The sequence below is a fragment of the Narcine bancroftii genome, chromosome 10, assembly GCF_036971445.1.
Source record: "Narcine bancroftii isolate sNarBan1 chromosome 10, sNarBan1.hap1, whole genome shotgun sequence".
NCBI lineage: Eukaryota > Metazoa > Chordata > Chondrichthyes > Torpediniformes > Narcinidae > Narcine > Narcine bancroftii.
In genome coordinates, this window is record NC_091478.1 from 85,262,471 (window position 1) to 85,275,568 (window position 13,098).

General features: G+C 40.9%; 1 long non-coding RNA gene across 3 annotated transcripts in view; it reads left to right on the forward strand.

Moving 5' to 3' along the window:
- Positions 1 to 13,098, forward strand: part of LOC138744856 (uncharacterized) — a 43,552-nt gene that overhangs the window by 6,433 nt on the left and 24,021 nt on the right. For 2 of the 3 annotated variants that reach the window (XR_011345815.1, XR_011345814.1), the window contains exon 2: positions 9,656 to 9,740. The exons of the other annotated variant lie outside the window; for it this stretch is intronic. This is a non-coding gene — a long non-coding RNA (uncharacterized lncRNA). The remainder of the gene's footprint in view (positions 1 to 9,655; positions 9,741 to 13,098) is intronic. 3 annotated transcript variants of the gene reach the window in all.

A 13,098-nucleotide genomic window follows, 5' to 3' on the forward strand; every position in this document is an offset into this window, starting at 1 on the left:
GCTGGTTATGCACCTTTACCTTTGTATAAGAATTCTATTTGACCTGCTTAGATTCTCCAGCAGCGCTTTGACATCTTGCTTTTCCTTGACCAGGGGCACAAGCCCGAAATGCTGGTTATGCACCTTTACCTTTGTATAAGTATTCTATTTGACCTGCTTAGTTTCTCCAGCAGTGCTTTGACATCTTGCTTTTCCTTGACCAGGGGCACAAGCCCGAAATGCTGGTTATGCACCTTTACCTTTGTATAAGAATTCTATTTGACTTGCTTAGATTCTCCAGCAGTGCTTTGACATCTTGCTTTTCCTTGACCAGGGGCTCAAGCCCGAAATGCTGGTTATGCACCTTTACCTTTGTATAAGAATTCTATTTGACCTGCTTAGTTTCTCCAGCAGTGCTTTGACATCTTGCTTTTCCTTGACCAGGGGCACAAGCCCGAAATGCTGGTTATGTACCTTTACCTTTGTATAAGTATTCTATTTGACCTGCTTAGTTTCTCCAGCAGTGCTTTGACATCTTGCTTTTCCTTGACCAGGGGCACAAGCCCGAAATGCTGGTTATGCACCTTTACCTTTGTATAAGAATTCTATTTGACTTGCTTAGTTTCTCCAGCAGTGCTTTGACATCTTGCTTTTCCTTGACCAGGGGCACAAGCCCGAAATGCTGGTTATGCACCTTTACCTTTGTATAAGAATTCTATTTGACCTGCTTAGTTTCTCCAGCAGTGCTTTGACATCTTGCTTTTCCTTGACCAGGGGCACAAGCCCGAAATGCTGGTTATGCACCTTTACCTTTGTATAAGTATTCTATTTGACCTGCTTAGTTTCTCCAGCAGTGCTTTGACATCTTGCTTTTCCTTGACCAGGGGCACAAGCCCGAAATGCTGGTTATGCACCTTTACCTTTGTATAAGAATTCTATTTGACCTGCTTAGTTTCTCCAGCAGTGCTTTGACATCTTGCTTTTCCTTGACCAGGGGCACAAGCCCGAAATGCTGGTTATGCACCTTTACCTTTGTATAAGAATTCTATTTGACCTGCTTAGATTCTCCAGCAGCGCTTTGACATCTTGCTTTTCCTTGACCAGGGGCACAAGCCCGAAATGCTGGTTATGCACCTTTACCTTTGTATAAGAATTCTATTTGACCTGCTTAGATTCTCCAGCAGCGCTTTGACATCTTGCTTTACCTTGACCAGGGGCACAAGCCCGAAATGCTGGTTATGCACCTTTACCTTTGTATAAGAATTCTATTTGACCTGCTTAGATTCTCCAGCAGTGCTTTGACATCTTGCTTTTCCTTGACCAGGAGCACAAGCCCGAAATGCTGGTTATGCACCTTTACCTGAATGCTGGTTATGCACCTTTACCTTTGTATAAGTATTCTATTTGACCTGCTTAGTTTCTCCAGCAGTGCTTTGACATCTTGCTTTTCCTTGACCAGGGGCACAAGCCGTAAATGCTGGTTATGCACCTTTACCTTTGTATAAGTATTCTATTTGACCTGCTTAGTTTCTCCAGCAGTGCTTTGACATCTTGCTTTTCCTTGACCAGGGGCACAAGCCCGAAATGCTGGTTATGCACCTTTACCTTTGTATAAGAATTCTATTTGACCTGCTTAGTTTCTCCAGCAGTGCTTTGACATCTTGCTTTTCCTTGACCAGGGGCACAAGCCCGAAATGCTGGTTATGCACCTTTACCTTTGTATAAGTATTCTATTTGACCTGCTTAGTTTCTCCAGCAGTGCTTTGACATCTTGCTTTTCCTTGACCAGGGGCACAAGCCCGAAATGCTGGTTATGCACCTTTACCTTTGTATAAGTATTCTATTTGACCTGCTTAGTTTCTCCAGCAGTGCTTTGACATCTTGCTTTTCCTTGACCAGGGGCACAAGCCCGAAATGCTGGTTATGCACCTTTACCTTTGTATAAGTATTCTATTTGACCTGCTTAGTTTCTCCAGCAGTGCTTTGACATCTTGCTTTTCCTTGACCAGGGGCACAAGCCCGAAATGCTGGTTATGCACCTTTACCTTTGTATAAGAATTCTAGTTGACCTGCTTAGTTTCTCCAGCAGTGCTTTGACATCTTGCTTTTCCTTGACCAGGGGCACAAGCCCGAAATGCTGGTTATGCACCTTTACCTTTGTATAAGAATTCTATTTGACCTGCTTAGATTCTCCAGCAGCGCTTTGACATCTTGCTTTTCCTTGACCAGGGGCACAAGCCCGAAATGCTGGTTATGCACCTTTACCTTTGTATAAGTATTCTATTTGACCTGCTTAGTTTCTCCAGCAGTGCTTTGACATCTTGCTTTTCCTTGACCAGGGGCACAAGCCCGAAATGCTGGTTATGCACCTTTACCTTTGTATAAGAATTCTATTTGACTTGCTTAGATTCTCCAGCAGTGCTTTGACATCTTGCTTTTCCTTGACCAGGGGCTCAAGCCCGAAATGCTGGTTATGCACCTTTACCTTTGTATAAGAATTCTATTTGACCTGCTTAGTTTCTCCAGCAGTGCTTTGACATCTTGCTTTTCCTTGACCAGGGGCACAAGCCCGAAATGCTGGTTATGTACCTTTACCTTTGTATAAGTATTCTATTTGACCTGCTTAGTTTCTCCAGCAGTGCTTTGACATCTTGCTTTTCCTTGACCAGGGGCACAAGCCCGAAATGCTGGTTATGCACCTTTACCTTTGTATAAGAATTCTATTTGACTTGCTTAGTTTCTCCAGCAGTGCTTTGACATCTTGCTTTTCCTTGACCAGGGGCACAAGCCCGAAATGCTGGTTATGCACCTTTACCTTTGTATAAGAATTCTATTTGACCAGCTTAGTTTCTCCAGCAGTGCTTTGACATCTTGCTTTTCCTTGACCAGGGGCACAAGCCCGAAATGCTGGTTATGCACCTTTACCTTTGTATAAGTATTCTATTTGACCTGCTTAGTTTCTCCAGCAGTGCTTTGACATCTTGCTTTTCCTTGACCAGGGGCACAAGCCCGAAATGCTGGTTATGCACCTTTACCTTTGTATAAGAATTCTATTTGACTTGCTTAGTTTCTCCAGCAGTGCTTTGACATCTTGCTTTTCCTTGACCAGGGGCACAAGCCCGAAATGCTGGTTATGCACCTTTACCTTTGTATAAGTATTCTATTTGACCTGCTTAGTTTCTCCAGCAGTGCTTTGACATCTTGCTTTTCCTTGACCAGGGGCACAAGCCCGAAATGCTGGTTATGCACCTTTACCTTTGTATAAGTATTCTATTTGACCTGCTTAGTTTCTCCAGCAGTGCTTTGACATCTTGCTTTTCCTTGACCAGGGGCACAAGCCCGAAATGCTGGTTATGCACCTTTACCTTTGTATAAGTATTCTATTTGACCTGCTTAGTTTCTCCAGCAGTGCTTTGACATCTTGCTTTTCCTTGACCAGGGGCACAAGCCCGAAATGCTGGTTATGCACCTTTACCTTTGTATAAGAATTCTATTTGACCTGCTTAGTTTCTCCAGCAGTGCTTTGACATCTTGCTTTTCCTTGACCAGGGGCACAAGCCCGAAATGCTGGTTATGCACCTTTACCTTTGTATAAGAATTCTATTTGACCTGCTTAGATTCTCCAGCAGCGCTTTGACATCTTGCTTTTCCTTGACCAGGGGCACAAGCCCGAAATGCTGGTTATGCACCTTTACCTTTGTATAAGTATTCTATTTGACCTGCTTAGTTTCTCCAGCAGTGCTTTGACATCTTGCTTTTCCTTGACCAGGGGCACAAGCCCGAAATGCTGGTTATGCACCTTTACCTTTGTATAAGAATTCTATTTGACCTGCTTAGATTCTCCAGCAGTGCTTTGACATCTTGCTTTTCCTTGACCAGGGGCTCAAGCCCGAAATGCTGGTTATGCACCTTTACCTTTGTATAAGAATTCTATTTGACCTGCTTAGTTTCTCCAGCAGTGCTTTGACATCTTGCTTTTCCTTGACCAGGGGCACAAGCCCGAAATGCTGGTTATGTACCTTTACCTTTGTATAAGTATTCTATTTGACCTGCTTAGTTTCTCCAGCAGTGCTTTGACATCTTGCTTTTCCTTGACCAGGGGCACAAGCCCGAAATGCTGGTTATGCACCTTTACCTTTGTATAAGAATTCTATTTGACTTGCTTAGTTTCTCCAGCAGTGCTTTGACATCTTGCTTTTCCTTGACCAGGGGCACAAGCCCGAAATGCTGGTTATGCACCTTTACCTTTGTATAAGAATTCTATTTGACCTGCTTAGTTTCTCCAGCAGTGCTTTGACATCTTGCTTTTCCTTGACCAGGGGCACAAGCCCGAAATGCTGGTTATGTACCTTTACCTTTGTATAAGTATTCTATTTGACCTGCTTAGTTTCTCCAACAGTGGTTTGACTTCTTGCTTTTCCTTGACCAGGGGCACAAGCCCGAAATGCTGGTTATGCACCTTTACCTTTGTATAAGTATTCTATTTGATCTGCTTAGTTTCTGCAGCCTTTGGTGTTTATTTCTATTGACGTCCAGTTTGCAACTGCCAGCCATTCCCATTTTATTTTCCACTTTCTGAACGTGAACTCAATCTAGTTGCCCAACGTCCAAAGAACCGCGTTTAATGTTCACTTAAGAGAGGGGGCAGAAGTAGCTTTTAGATCTGCTCACAGGATGGTTGGATTTGCCTTCTGCCTGAACGAGGAACTGGTGTTAGTCACTCCGGATTGCCTTTTAAATACCTACCAGAGATCCCTCATTTCGCCCTGAGAAAACGTGCACATTTGCAACCTCCCTGGCTCAACACGTGCTTTAGATGGGGCTCTGGCCTGTCCCTCTGCCACCCAGTCCCAGAAGCTTGAAATCGACCTGGCGAGCGGCATCAGCCTGGAGAGAACCGTGCTGAGGCTTTTGTTGCAGGGATGACAAATGAAGTTGCGACTATGAGCTGGATTTGGCCATTGCAGCATGTTCAGATCAATGCAACATTACCCACCTGTGAAGTTTACAGCAATTTAAAAGAAGGTCGCCCAAACATCCAAGCCCTGCAGATTTTTTTTGTTGTTTCTCTTCGACCTGCGCTCTTTTATAATTTTTCTCCACAGTAAATGAGATAATGCAACGTTGACAAAAAATAGGTATTTGATCTTTTAGTCTCATCGTAAATTAACTTTTAAAATGTGACATTTCACATTTATGTTTAACTTTGGCCCTGAAAAGGGGGAAATTTGACAAATGAAGATTCTAAGCCATTTAATGGATTTTAAAACTAAAATATTGTTATTTTTACTATTTCACTTTACATCTCAATAATACATTTTTTTCAAACTTTCTGGCACATGAAATGTTTGTAAAAAAAAAAAGCTTAAAAATCCTTCCAAGTTTGCTGCCTATGTACTTTTTTTTAATGTGATTGATGATTTCACAGTTGCAATATGCCTCTTGAAAGGGATATGAAAGCAATTGTTAAATTAGAAATCCAGATCTTGCTTGACTAATGATTCAAATCTCACAACAGGTGGCAATTTTAAATTTCCAGTTTTCTAGCTGAACAAAATTGCCTTAAATTACACTAGTAGGTTTCAGTGCTATTTTCAGTTTGTTGCTGATGGGTTCCCTTACTCTTTATTTCAACAGGTTCAAAGGTTCATTTATTGTCATGTGTTATACAAAAAAATGTATTGTATTTAAGTATTATTACTTCAACCTTTGCCTGCCAAAAAGGCAAACAAGGAGTTGCCATGAGCATTACTTGGAGCCCCCAATTATAAGAGAAAGAGAAGCAAAGCAGACTTGTGGGATGTGGAAGAATGTCCACAGCTGCATTTGTGGAACATCCTTTCTCCTTAAGCAGTCATCCTTCCCATTAATGGATGGATATTATACAGAATGGATGCATTATGACAGCTGCCAGCAAAGTAACCATGAATTTTGTGTTATTTTTCTGAAATGATGATATACCACTGTAATATTGTTGAAGTGTAAAGAACAAATGAGGTCATTAAAAGAATGGCCATCATTAGAATTTAGTTCAATTGAAAGAAAAATGAAAAGAGCTGAAGACAGAATGCAAAGCTTAGAGTTGGTCATGACTGAAATAGGGAAAAGAGTAGAAAATGTGGAGGAACGAGAAGCTGCTGTAGAAATGGAGTTAAATAATTTTAAAGGGAAGTTGGAAGAGAGTGGAAAAAAAATTAAAGAGACACAAGATTTATTGTCACAAAAAATTGACTTATTGGAAAACTACAGTAGGTGAAACAACATAAAAATAGTGGGCCTGAAAGAAGGCAAAGCAAGGTCAGATATGATGGAATTTATAAAAGGATGGATCCTGAAGGTGTTGGGAATGACAAATTCACACGAAGAAATAGAAATTGAAAGGGCGCATAGAGCGCTAGTACCGAAACCGCCACCACATCAAAAACCGAGATCCATATTGGTAAAACTTCTAAGATATACGACAAGAGAAAGCATACTGGAGCAGGCTAGAAAGAAGGTTAGAGAAGACAATAAGCCGTTGGAATATAAGGGACAAAAAATATTTTTTTACCCAGACATAAGCTTCGAACTTTCAAAGAAGGGGAAAGGAATTCAACACGGCAAAAACAATCTTATGGAAGAAAGGGTATAACTTTATGTTAAGACATCCAGCAGTACTCAAAGTATTTATTCCTGGGGAACGGAATAGACTGTTCTCGGACCCAAAGAAAGCCCAAGAATTTGCTGAACATTTGCAGGACAGAAAAAGAGAGGAGGAGGAGTGACAAGAAAATATGTAAAAATATAAAGTAAAGATAATGTATCTATAAAGATTTAAAGATGGATAAGAGAAGGGGAAGAGAAGTTTAAAAAAAAAGAGAGAGCTTTGTTATAAGTATAGGAAAATAGTGTTTTCTGGGGGGGGGGAGAATAATGGTCACTGCGAAATCAGTGGACGCTTGCAAGTAAGTTTGCAAACTGAATGGAAAGGGGAGTTGTTGCCGACAAAGGGCAATCCAAGAAGGGGAGGTTAAGTTGGGGTTAAAGGGTTATTGCTTGTGGGGATTGTTGGGGTATTTCATGTCTTAAGTGTGTTGTCATATATTGAGATTAAAAAGGAAAACTTAAAAAACAGTAATGGAAAAGGATGGAGGTGGTGAAGAGGCAGAAAAGAATTGAAAAGAAAGATATAAGATGGCCACGTTGGACTATATGACTATAAACATTAACGGAATATATAACCAAGTGTATCCCATTGGGAAAAAAAATCACATATAATTTAAAAGACAAAGTTACAATGTTTGAAAAAACGTGGAAACTATATATGGAGCATAACAGAAAGAGCAGGCCTCGGACCACCACCTAAAATGATAAGAAGATAAACAGGATCAGATTTAATATGAATAAATAGATGATACGTCTTTTTTGTTTGTATTCCTTTTGTATAAAGATATTGATTTATTTTATATGTTCAATATTTACTGTTTTTTGGAGAGGGTGCGAAGAGGAAGGGAGGGATGGGGAAAAAAGAAAATGTCACTGAATATTTAAAGAGATGCATCTGTAAATATATTGGTTGATATGGTTCATAGTGCAATAAATAAAGAATTACAAAAAAAAGATAGTCATACCCTTTGTTCTAGAATAGGTGAATATAAAACTGGGCAGCACAGATTTGAGGGGAGAGATTTAAAAGGGACCTGAGGGACACCTTCTTTAAAGGGTGGTGGCTCTATGCAATAAGCAGATGAAGGAAGTGGTAGAAGTGAGGACAATTGTTACATTCAAATTTATATGTTATATGAATAGGAAAGGATTAGAGGAGTAGTTTTCAAACTTTTTCTTTCCACTCACATATTACCTTAAGTAATCCCTCTGCCATCAGTCCTCTGATATTAGTAAGGGATTACTTAAGGTGGTATGTGAGTGGGAAGAGAAGGTTAAGAACCACTACTGTCGACCCAATTGTTACTGAAATATTTTGCTTGAGAAAAATGGTCTTTAGCTCATTTCCTTTGGAGTTCAGAAACTGTGCTCATAACAAGTCAACTAGGTTCAATTAAAACAGTGGTTTTCAAACTTTTCTTTCCACTCACATACCCCCCTGTCATTTGAGAGGCCATCCCTCAGTCTCAGCCCCTTAATGCCTGGTAACAGGAAAGTAGGACTCTTGACCAGTCATTCTCAATGGGGTCCAACGCCCACCCCCCCCTCCCGTGGGCCAAGCACATTTAAGTAAAAGCCTTGTTTTCTATTAACTTTTTTTTATGCGTAACATCATTTTTTTAAATGCTGTCAGCAGGAGAGAAATACGAAAGAAACCAAAACCTGATTACTTCACAGAGAAGGGGGCCCTTAAACTTTGAGCAGAATTTTGTGGGGTCATGGCCAAAAAAAAGATTGAGAATGGCTGCTCTAGACTGTGGTACCTCCCCCACGGTGCCCTCGCATTGGCTGCGTCCTCAGCATGCACTCCTGCAGCCTGGAATATGCCAGCCATCAGCATACCCTCACCAATGTCTCCATATACTGAAGACCAAAGGTTTCGGACAGACCAAAGTGTATCTTTCACCAAGTTGATGGTCTTCCAGCAGTTCTGAATGTCTGACTCAATCCTGAGTGGATCACCTGACCCAGGGCAGACATGACTCGATTGGCGAATACTTTGGACAGGATTTTGTAATTAACATTTAACAATGATATGGCTCTTCAATTCCTCCTCCCCCTTCTGTTTGAAGATGAGGGTGATGATTCCCTTCTGCAAGTTGTATACTTGTAGTGAGTCTGAGCCCACCAAATCCCACAGGGCCGTGTACAACTTAGCTGGTAAGCTATCGTTTCCGGGGGTTTCACTACAATTAAAGGAACAGTGGAGCAGTGGAGTGTCAGCTCCCCCAGGGTAATTGGCTGGTCTTTAATATCACTTAAGATTTCTGTAATAGAGGACAGGAAGTTTTGGAAGGCTGTTCTGTCTGTAGCCTTAGAGTCATACAGTTCAATATAAAAAGATCTTCTGATCCTCTGCCCATTTGCGAGGATGTGACTGAGCCATCTTCCTTAAGGCTGTGGATCAGAGAGCTCTTTCTGTAAAGAATATTGAACATTACAGTACAGGCCATTCAGCCCTCGATGTTGCGCTGACCTAAATAAATGCTCAACAAACTAAACCTTCCTTAACTCATACCCATAACCCTCTATTTGTCCTGCATTCATATGCCTGTCTAAGGGTCTTTTAAATGCCCCTATTGTCACAGCCTCCACCACCAGCCTTGGCAATGCATTCCAAGTTCCCACTACACTTTGTAAAAAAACCTATTCCTGACATCTCCCCTAAACTTGCCACCTCTCACTTTGTACCGATGTCTTCTGGTGTTTGCTACTCCCTCCCTGGGGAAAAACTGCTGATCTATGTCTGTTGTATTAAGTTTCAACCTTTGCTCCAAAGAGAAAAGCCCTTGCTCTGTCAACTTTGCCTCATAAGATATGTTCTCCAATCCAGGCAACATCCTAGTAAATCTCTGGGATCAAAAAGAACAAGATGGACGTTTAGAATGATCCTGGAAATTCTTTACATAAATTGGCACACAGACCCAAAATGTCCCTTTAAATTTGGCTTCAGTGTTTTCATTTTCTGAAGCTGTAGGTCCTACATAAATAAGGTGGCATTTTGGTAATTCTATTTCATTTTCCCCCCCAGTATGAACAAGGAATCATCCATTTTGTCTTTGTATCACTGGTAAAGGGGTTTGTGCATGTGATCTTCAGCATCAAAGTCTATTGAAGTGAGTAGGTTTAAACTTTACTGTTCATAACTTGCCAATCTTCAGGCCTTCTGACCACTTTGATATATCGAAGCCAGGATTATAGAATCTCAATTACATCTCATCTACATCTTCCATTTCAAGGCTCTGGCATAAGAGGAGTGAAACCCAATAATATGCCGAGAAATTAGAATATTCAGATTTATTGTCAGATTACATACAGCCCTGAGATTCTTTTTCCAGCAGGTGAGGTAGAAACCTAAACAAACTGTGCAATACAGATAGAAAAAAATCAATAAAGTGCAAAAGTAAGAGTCCTTAAATGAGTCCCTAATTGAGTTTGTTGTTGAGGAGTCTGATGATAGAGAGTTATCAGCTGTTCCAGAACCTAGTGATGCAAGTCTTGTCGCACCTATACCTCTTTAATGATGGCAGCAGTGAGAACAGAGCATGTGCTCAGTGGTGTGGATCCTTGATGATTGCTCCTGCTTTCTGTCAGCAGTATTCCCTGTAGATGTTCTCGATATTAAGGAGGGTTTTGCCTGTGATGTCCTGGGCTGCGTTCAGTACCTTTTGCACCACACCATGATGCGACCAGTCAGCACCCTCCACCATACATCTGTAGAAATTTGCCAGGGTTTCTGATGTCATACCAAATCTCCACTGACATGCATTCTTCATGATGCCATTAGTGAGTTGGGTCAAGGAAGGATCCTCCGAGATGGTGACTTTCAGGAATTAAATTTGCTCACCCTTTTCCACCGCTGATACCCCAATGATCACTGGATCTTTCATCTCTGGTTTTGCCTTCCTGACTTAACAATCAGCTCCTTGGTTTTGGTGACATTGAGTGTAAGATTGACAGATATGAGTAGAATACTAACAGTCTGTCCCACTTCTGGACACTACAGTTAAAAGAACATTTCAACACCCACCTCTTGTATATTTCAATGAGGTCACTCTTCATTTAAAAAAAAATGAGTAAAGGAACATCCTAGTCAATCCTAGAGAATAATTAACAAATCTGCCAAGGCAAGCATGTCAATTATTGAAGACCAAAACTGCATAAATTGCACTTGGCATAATTAGCAAATGTGGATGTAAGCAACTACAACAATAATCATCAATATGAATTGTAAAGGTGAACTGTCCAGCTCTGATATTTATGGAAGCCAACTAGTTTCAGTTTGTCAATCTGAAAATAACCTTGCTATTCCCTGGGGGAAACACAGTTGGCATATCATTTAGAACAACGCTATTACAGCGCCAGCAATTGGGACCGGGGTTTGAATCCCGTGCTGTCTGTAATGAGTTTGTATGTTCTCCCTCTGTCTATGTGGGTTTCCTCCAGGGACTCCAGTTTCCTCCTAACATTCAATAGGTACTGGGGTTGCAAATGAATTGAGTGTAATTGGCACAGGCTTGTGGGTCAAAATGGCTTGTGACTGTGCTGTATGTCTAAAGTTTCAAAAAAATCCCATTCATTTCTATTTTCAGTTTTACAGTTCATCCACAAAAGATGCAACTCGCCTGAATTTTGAAGTTGGCAGCCAGGTGCCCTTACTCCCTCTTCATTGATAGCTTCCATTGGGCTTCCTTTGATTTTGTGGACAAAAACTCTCATCTGACCCTGTATGGTCTTTAAAATGGTGCAAGTTAGTGAGAATTTTTTAAAATAAATTAATGCTATTAAAATTATTCAAATTATTATGCATTTTAAAGGCTGTTTGATAAAATATTAATATATGTAAAGAACATTTTACATTGAAATACTGTAATTTTTAAAATATCTGTCATCACTAACACATGACTTAGTCTTGCTCAGCTATTATTTTGCCCAGCCAGTTTATCAGATAATGTGAGCTGTGAGAAGGAAACAAAGCGGGTTTCAAGTGATTTAGGTTGAAACATGATTGAGAGTGGCCAGATGCATGACAATTACAGTTTAATCTGGATAAACAGGACTTCAGCAAGACACTGCTTGAAGCTTCATATGCATTTTTGATCATCGTATGCAATGATAGATGTTCTGGCCATGGAGGAAATGAAATAAAGATTTACTGGACTGATTCCATGATAGAAAGGCAAATATGCAAGTTGGGCTGGTTAAGTCCATATTAACTTGAATAATGAAGAATGAGAGGAGATCTTCTAGAAACCCTATAAAATTGTAACAGGACTGAACTCGATATGGGATATTTCTGATGGCTGGAAAGTCTAAAGTCATGAAATACACTTGGGATGCAAGATTTGCCAATTAAGACTGACATTAAGAAAAATTTCTTCTCAAAGAGGGTGATGCATCACTGGAATACACCAATGAAGCAACAAATTTTATGACATGTTTATGCAATGAATCTTGATTCTGTTTCCTCAGGAAGCAATCAAGGCAAAGTCATTTAATTTATTCCAACAGGTGGTAGATACATCTCTTAATGCTAAAAGGATCATGGTATACTGGGAGAATGCAGAAACAGATGATCATCCATGATCCTGTTGAATAGCAGGTTTGAAGAGCTGTTATTTTCTGTTTTTAAATGAAACCATTGGAGAACATCCTACATCACATATATGTGGAAGACAAATTCAGAGCATAATCATGAAAACTCTGCTAGAAATTTGATACTTCCACATCCCTGCTCAACTTGAGTGGAATCCTAAACATTTACCCACAAAACCCACCAGCCTCTATTTTACTCCCTGGTCCACTCATCCCTCCCTGTCTCTTGATACTTTTCCCAACAACTGCAGGAGGAACTTGCAACTCCTTCTTTGCCACCTATAGGGATCCAAACAGCCTTCCGGGGAGACAAACATTCATGTGCACCTCCTCAAACCCTGTCTAATGCATTTGCTGCTCATGATCTAGCCTCCTCCATGTCGGCGAGACCAAGCTCACACTAGGCAACCAGTTTGCAGAGTACCTGTGCTTTCATCACAATGGCCATCCCAAGCTTGTCATTTCAACCCCACTTCTCATTCCCACACCTGCCTTCTCATCCTTTTGGTCTCCTTCACGACAAACTAGCAGAACAACATGTATTACACCTTGACAGTATAGCCTAACCCAGCACCTATCACCACCTTCACCCTTCATCTGGGTTTTATTTCCTCCTTGTCCACATCCACAGTTGTTTCTGTCCCCCTTCCAGTTCCATCTTTCAACCCTCCTCTGTCCACCTATCATCTGCTGACCCTTGTCTCACCTCTTGCCCTCTCCTCTTTATACTGGTAACTCCCTGCCCCCTCCCCCTCCACAGATGCTGAGTTTCTCCAGCAATTGGTTGATTGATGCAGATTCCACCTTCTGTGATTTCTAGTTGCTCTAAAGCAGTGGTTTTCAAACTGCCCCCTAAACTTACATTCCACTTTAAGCGCA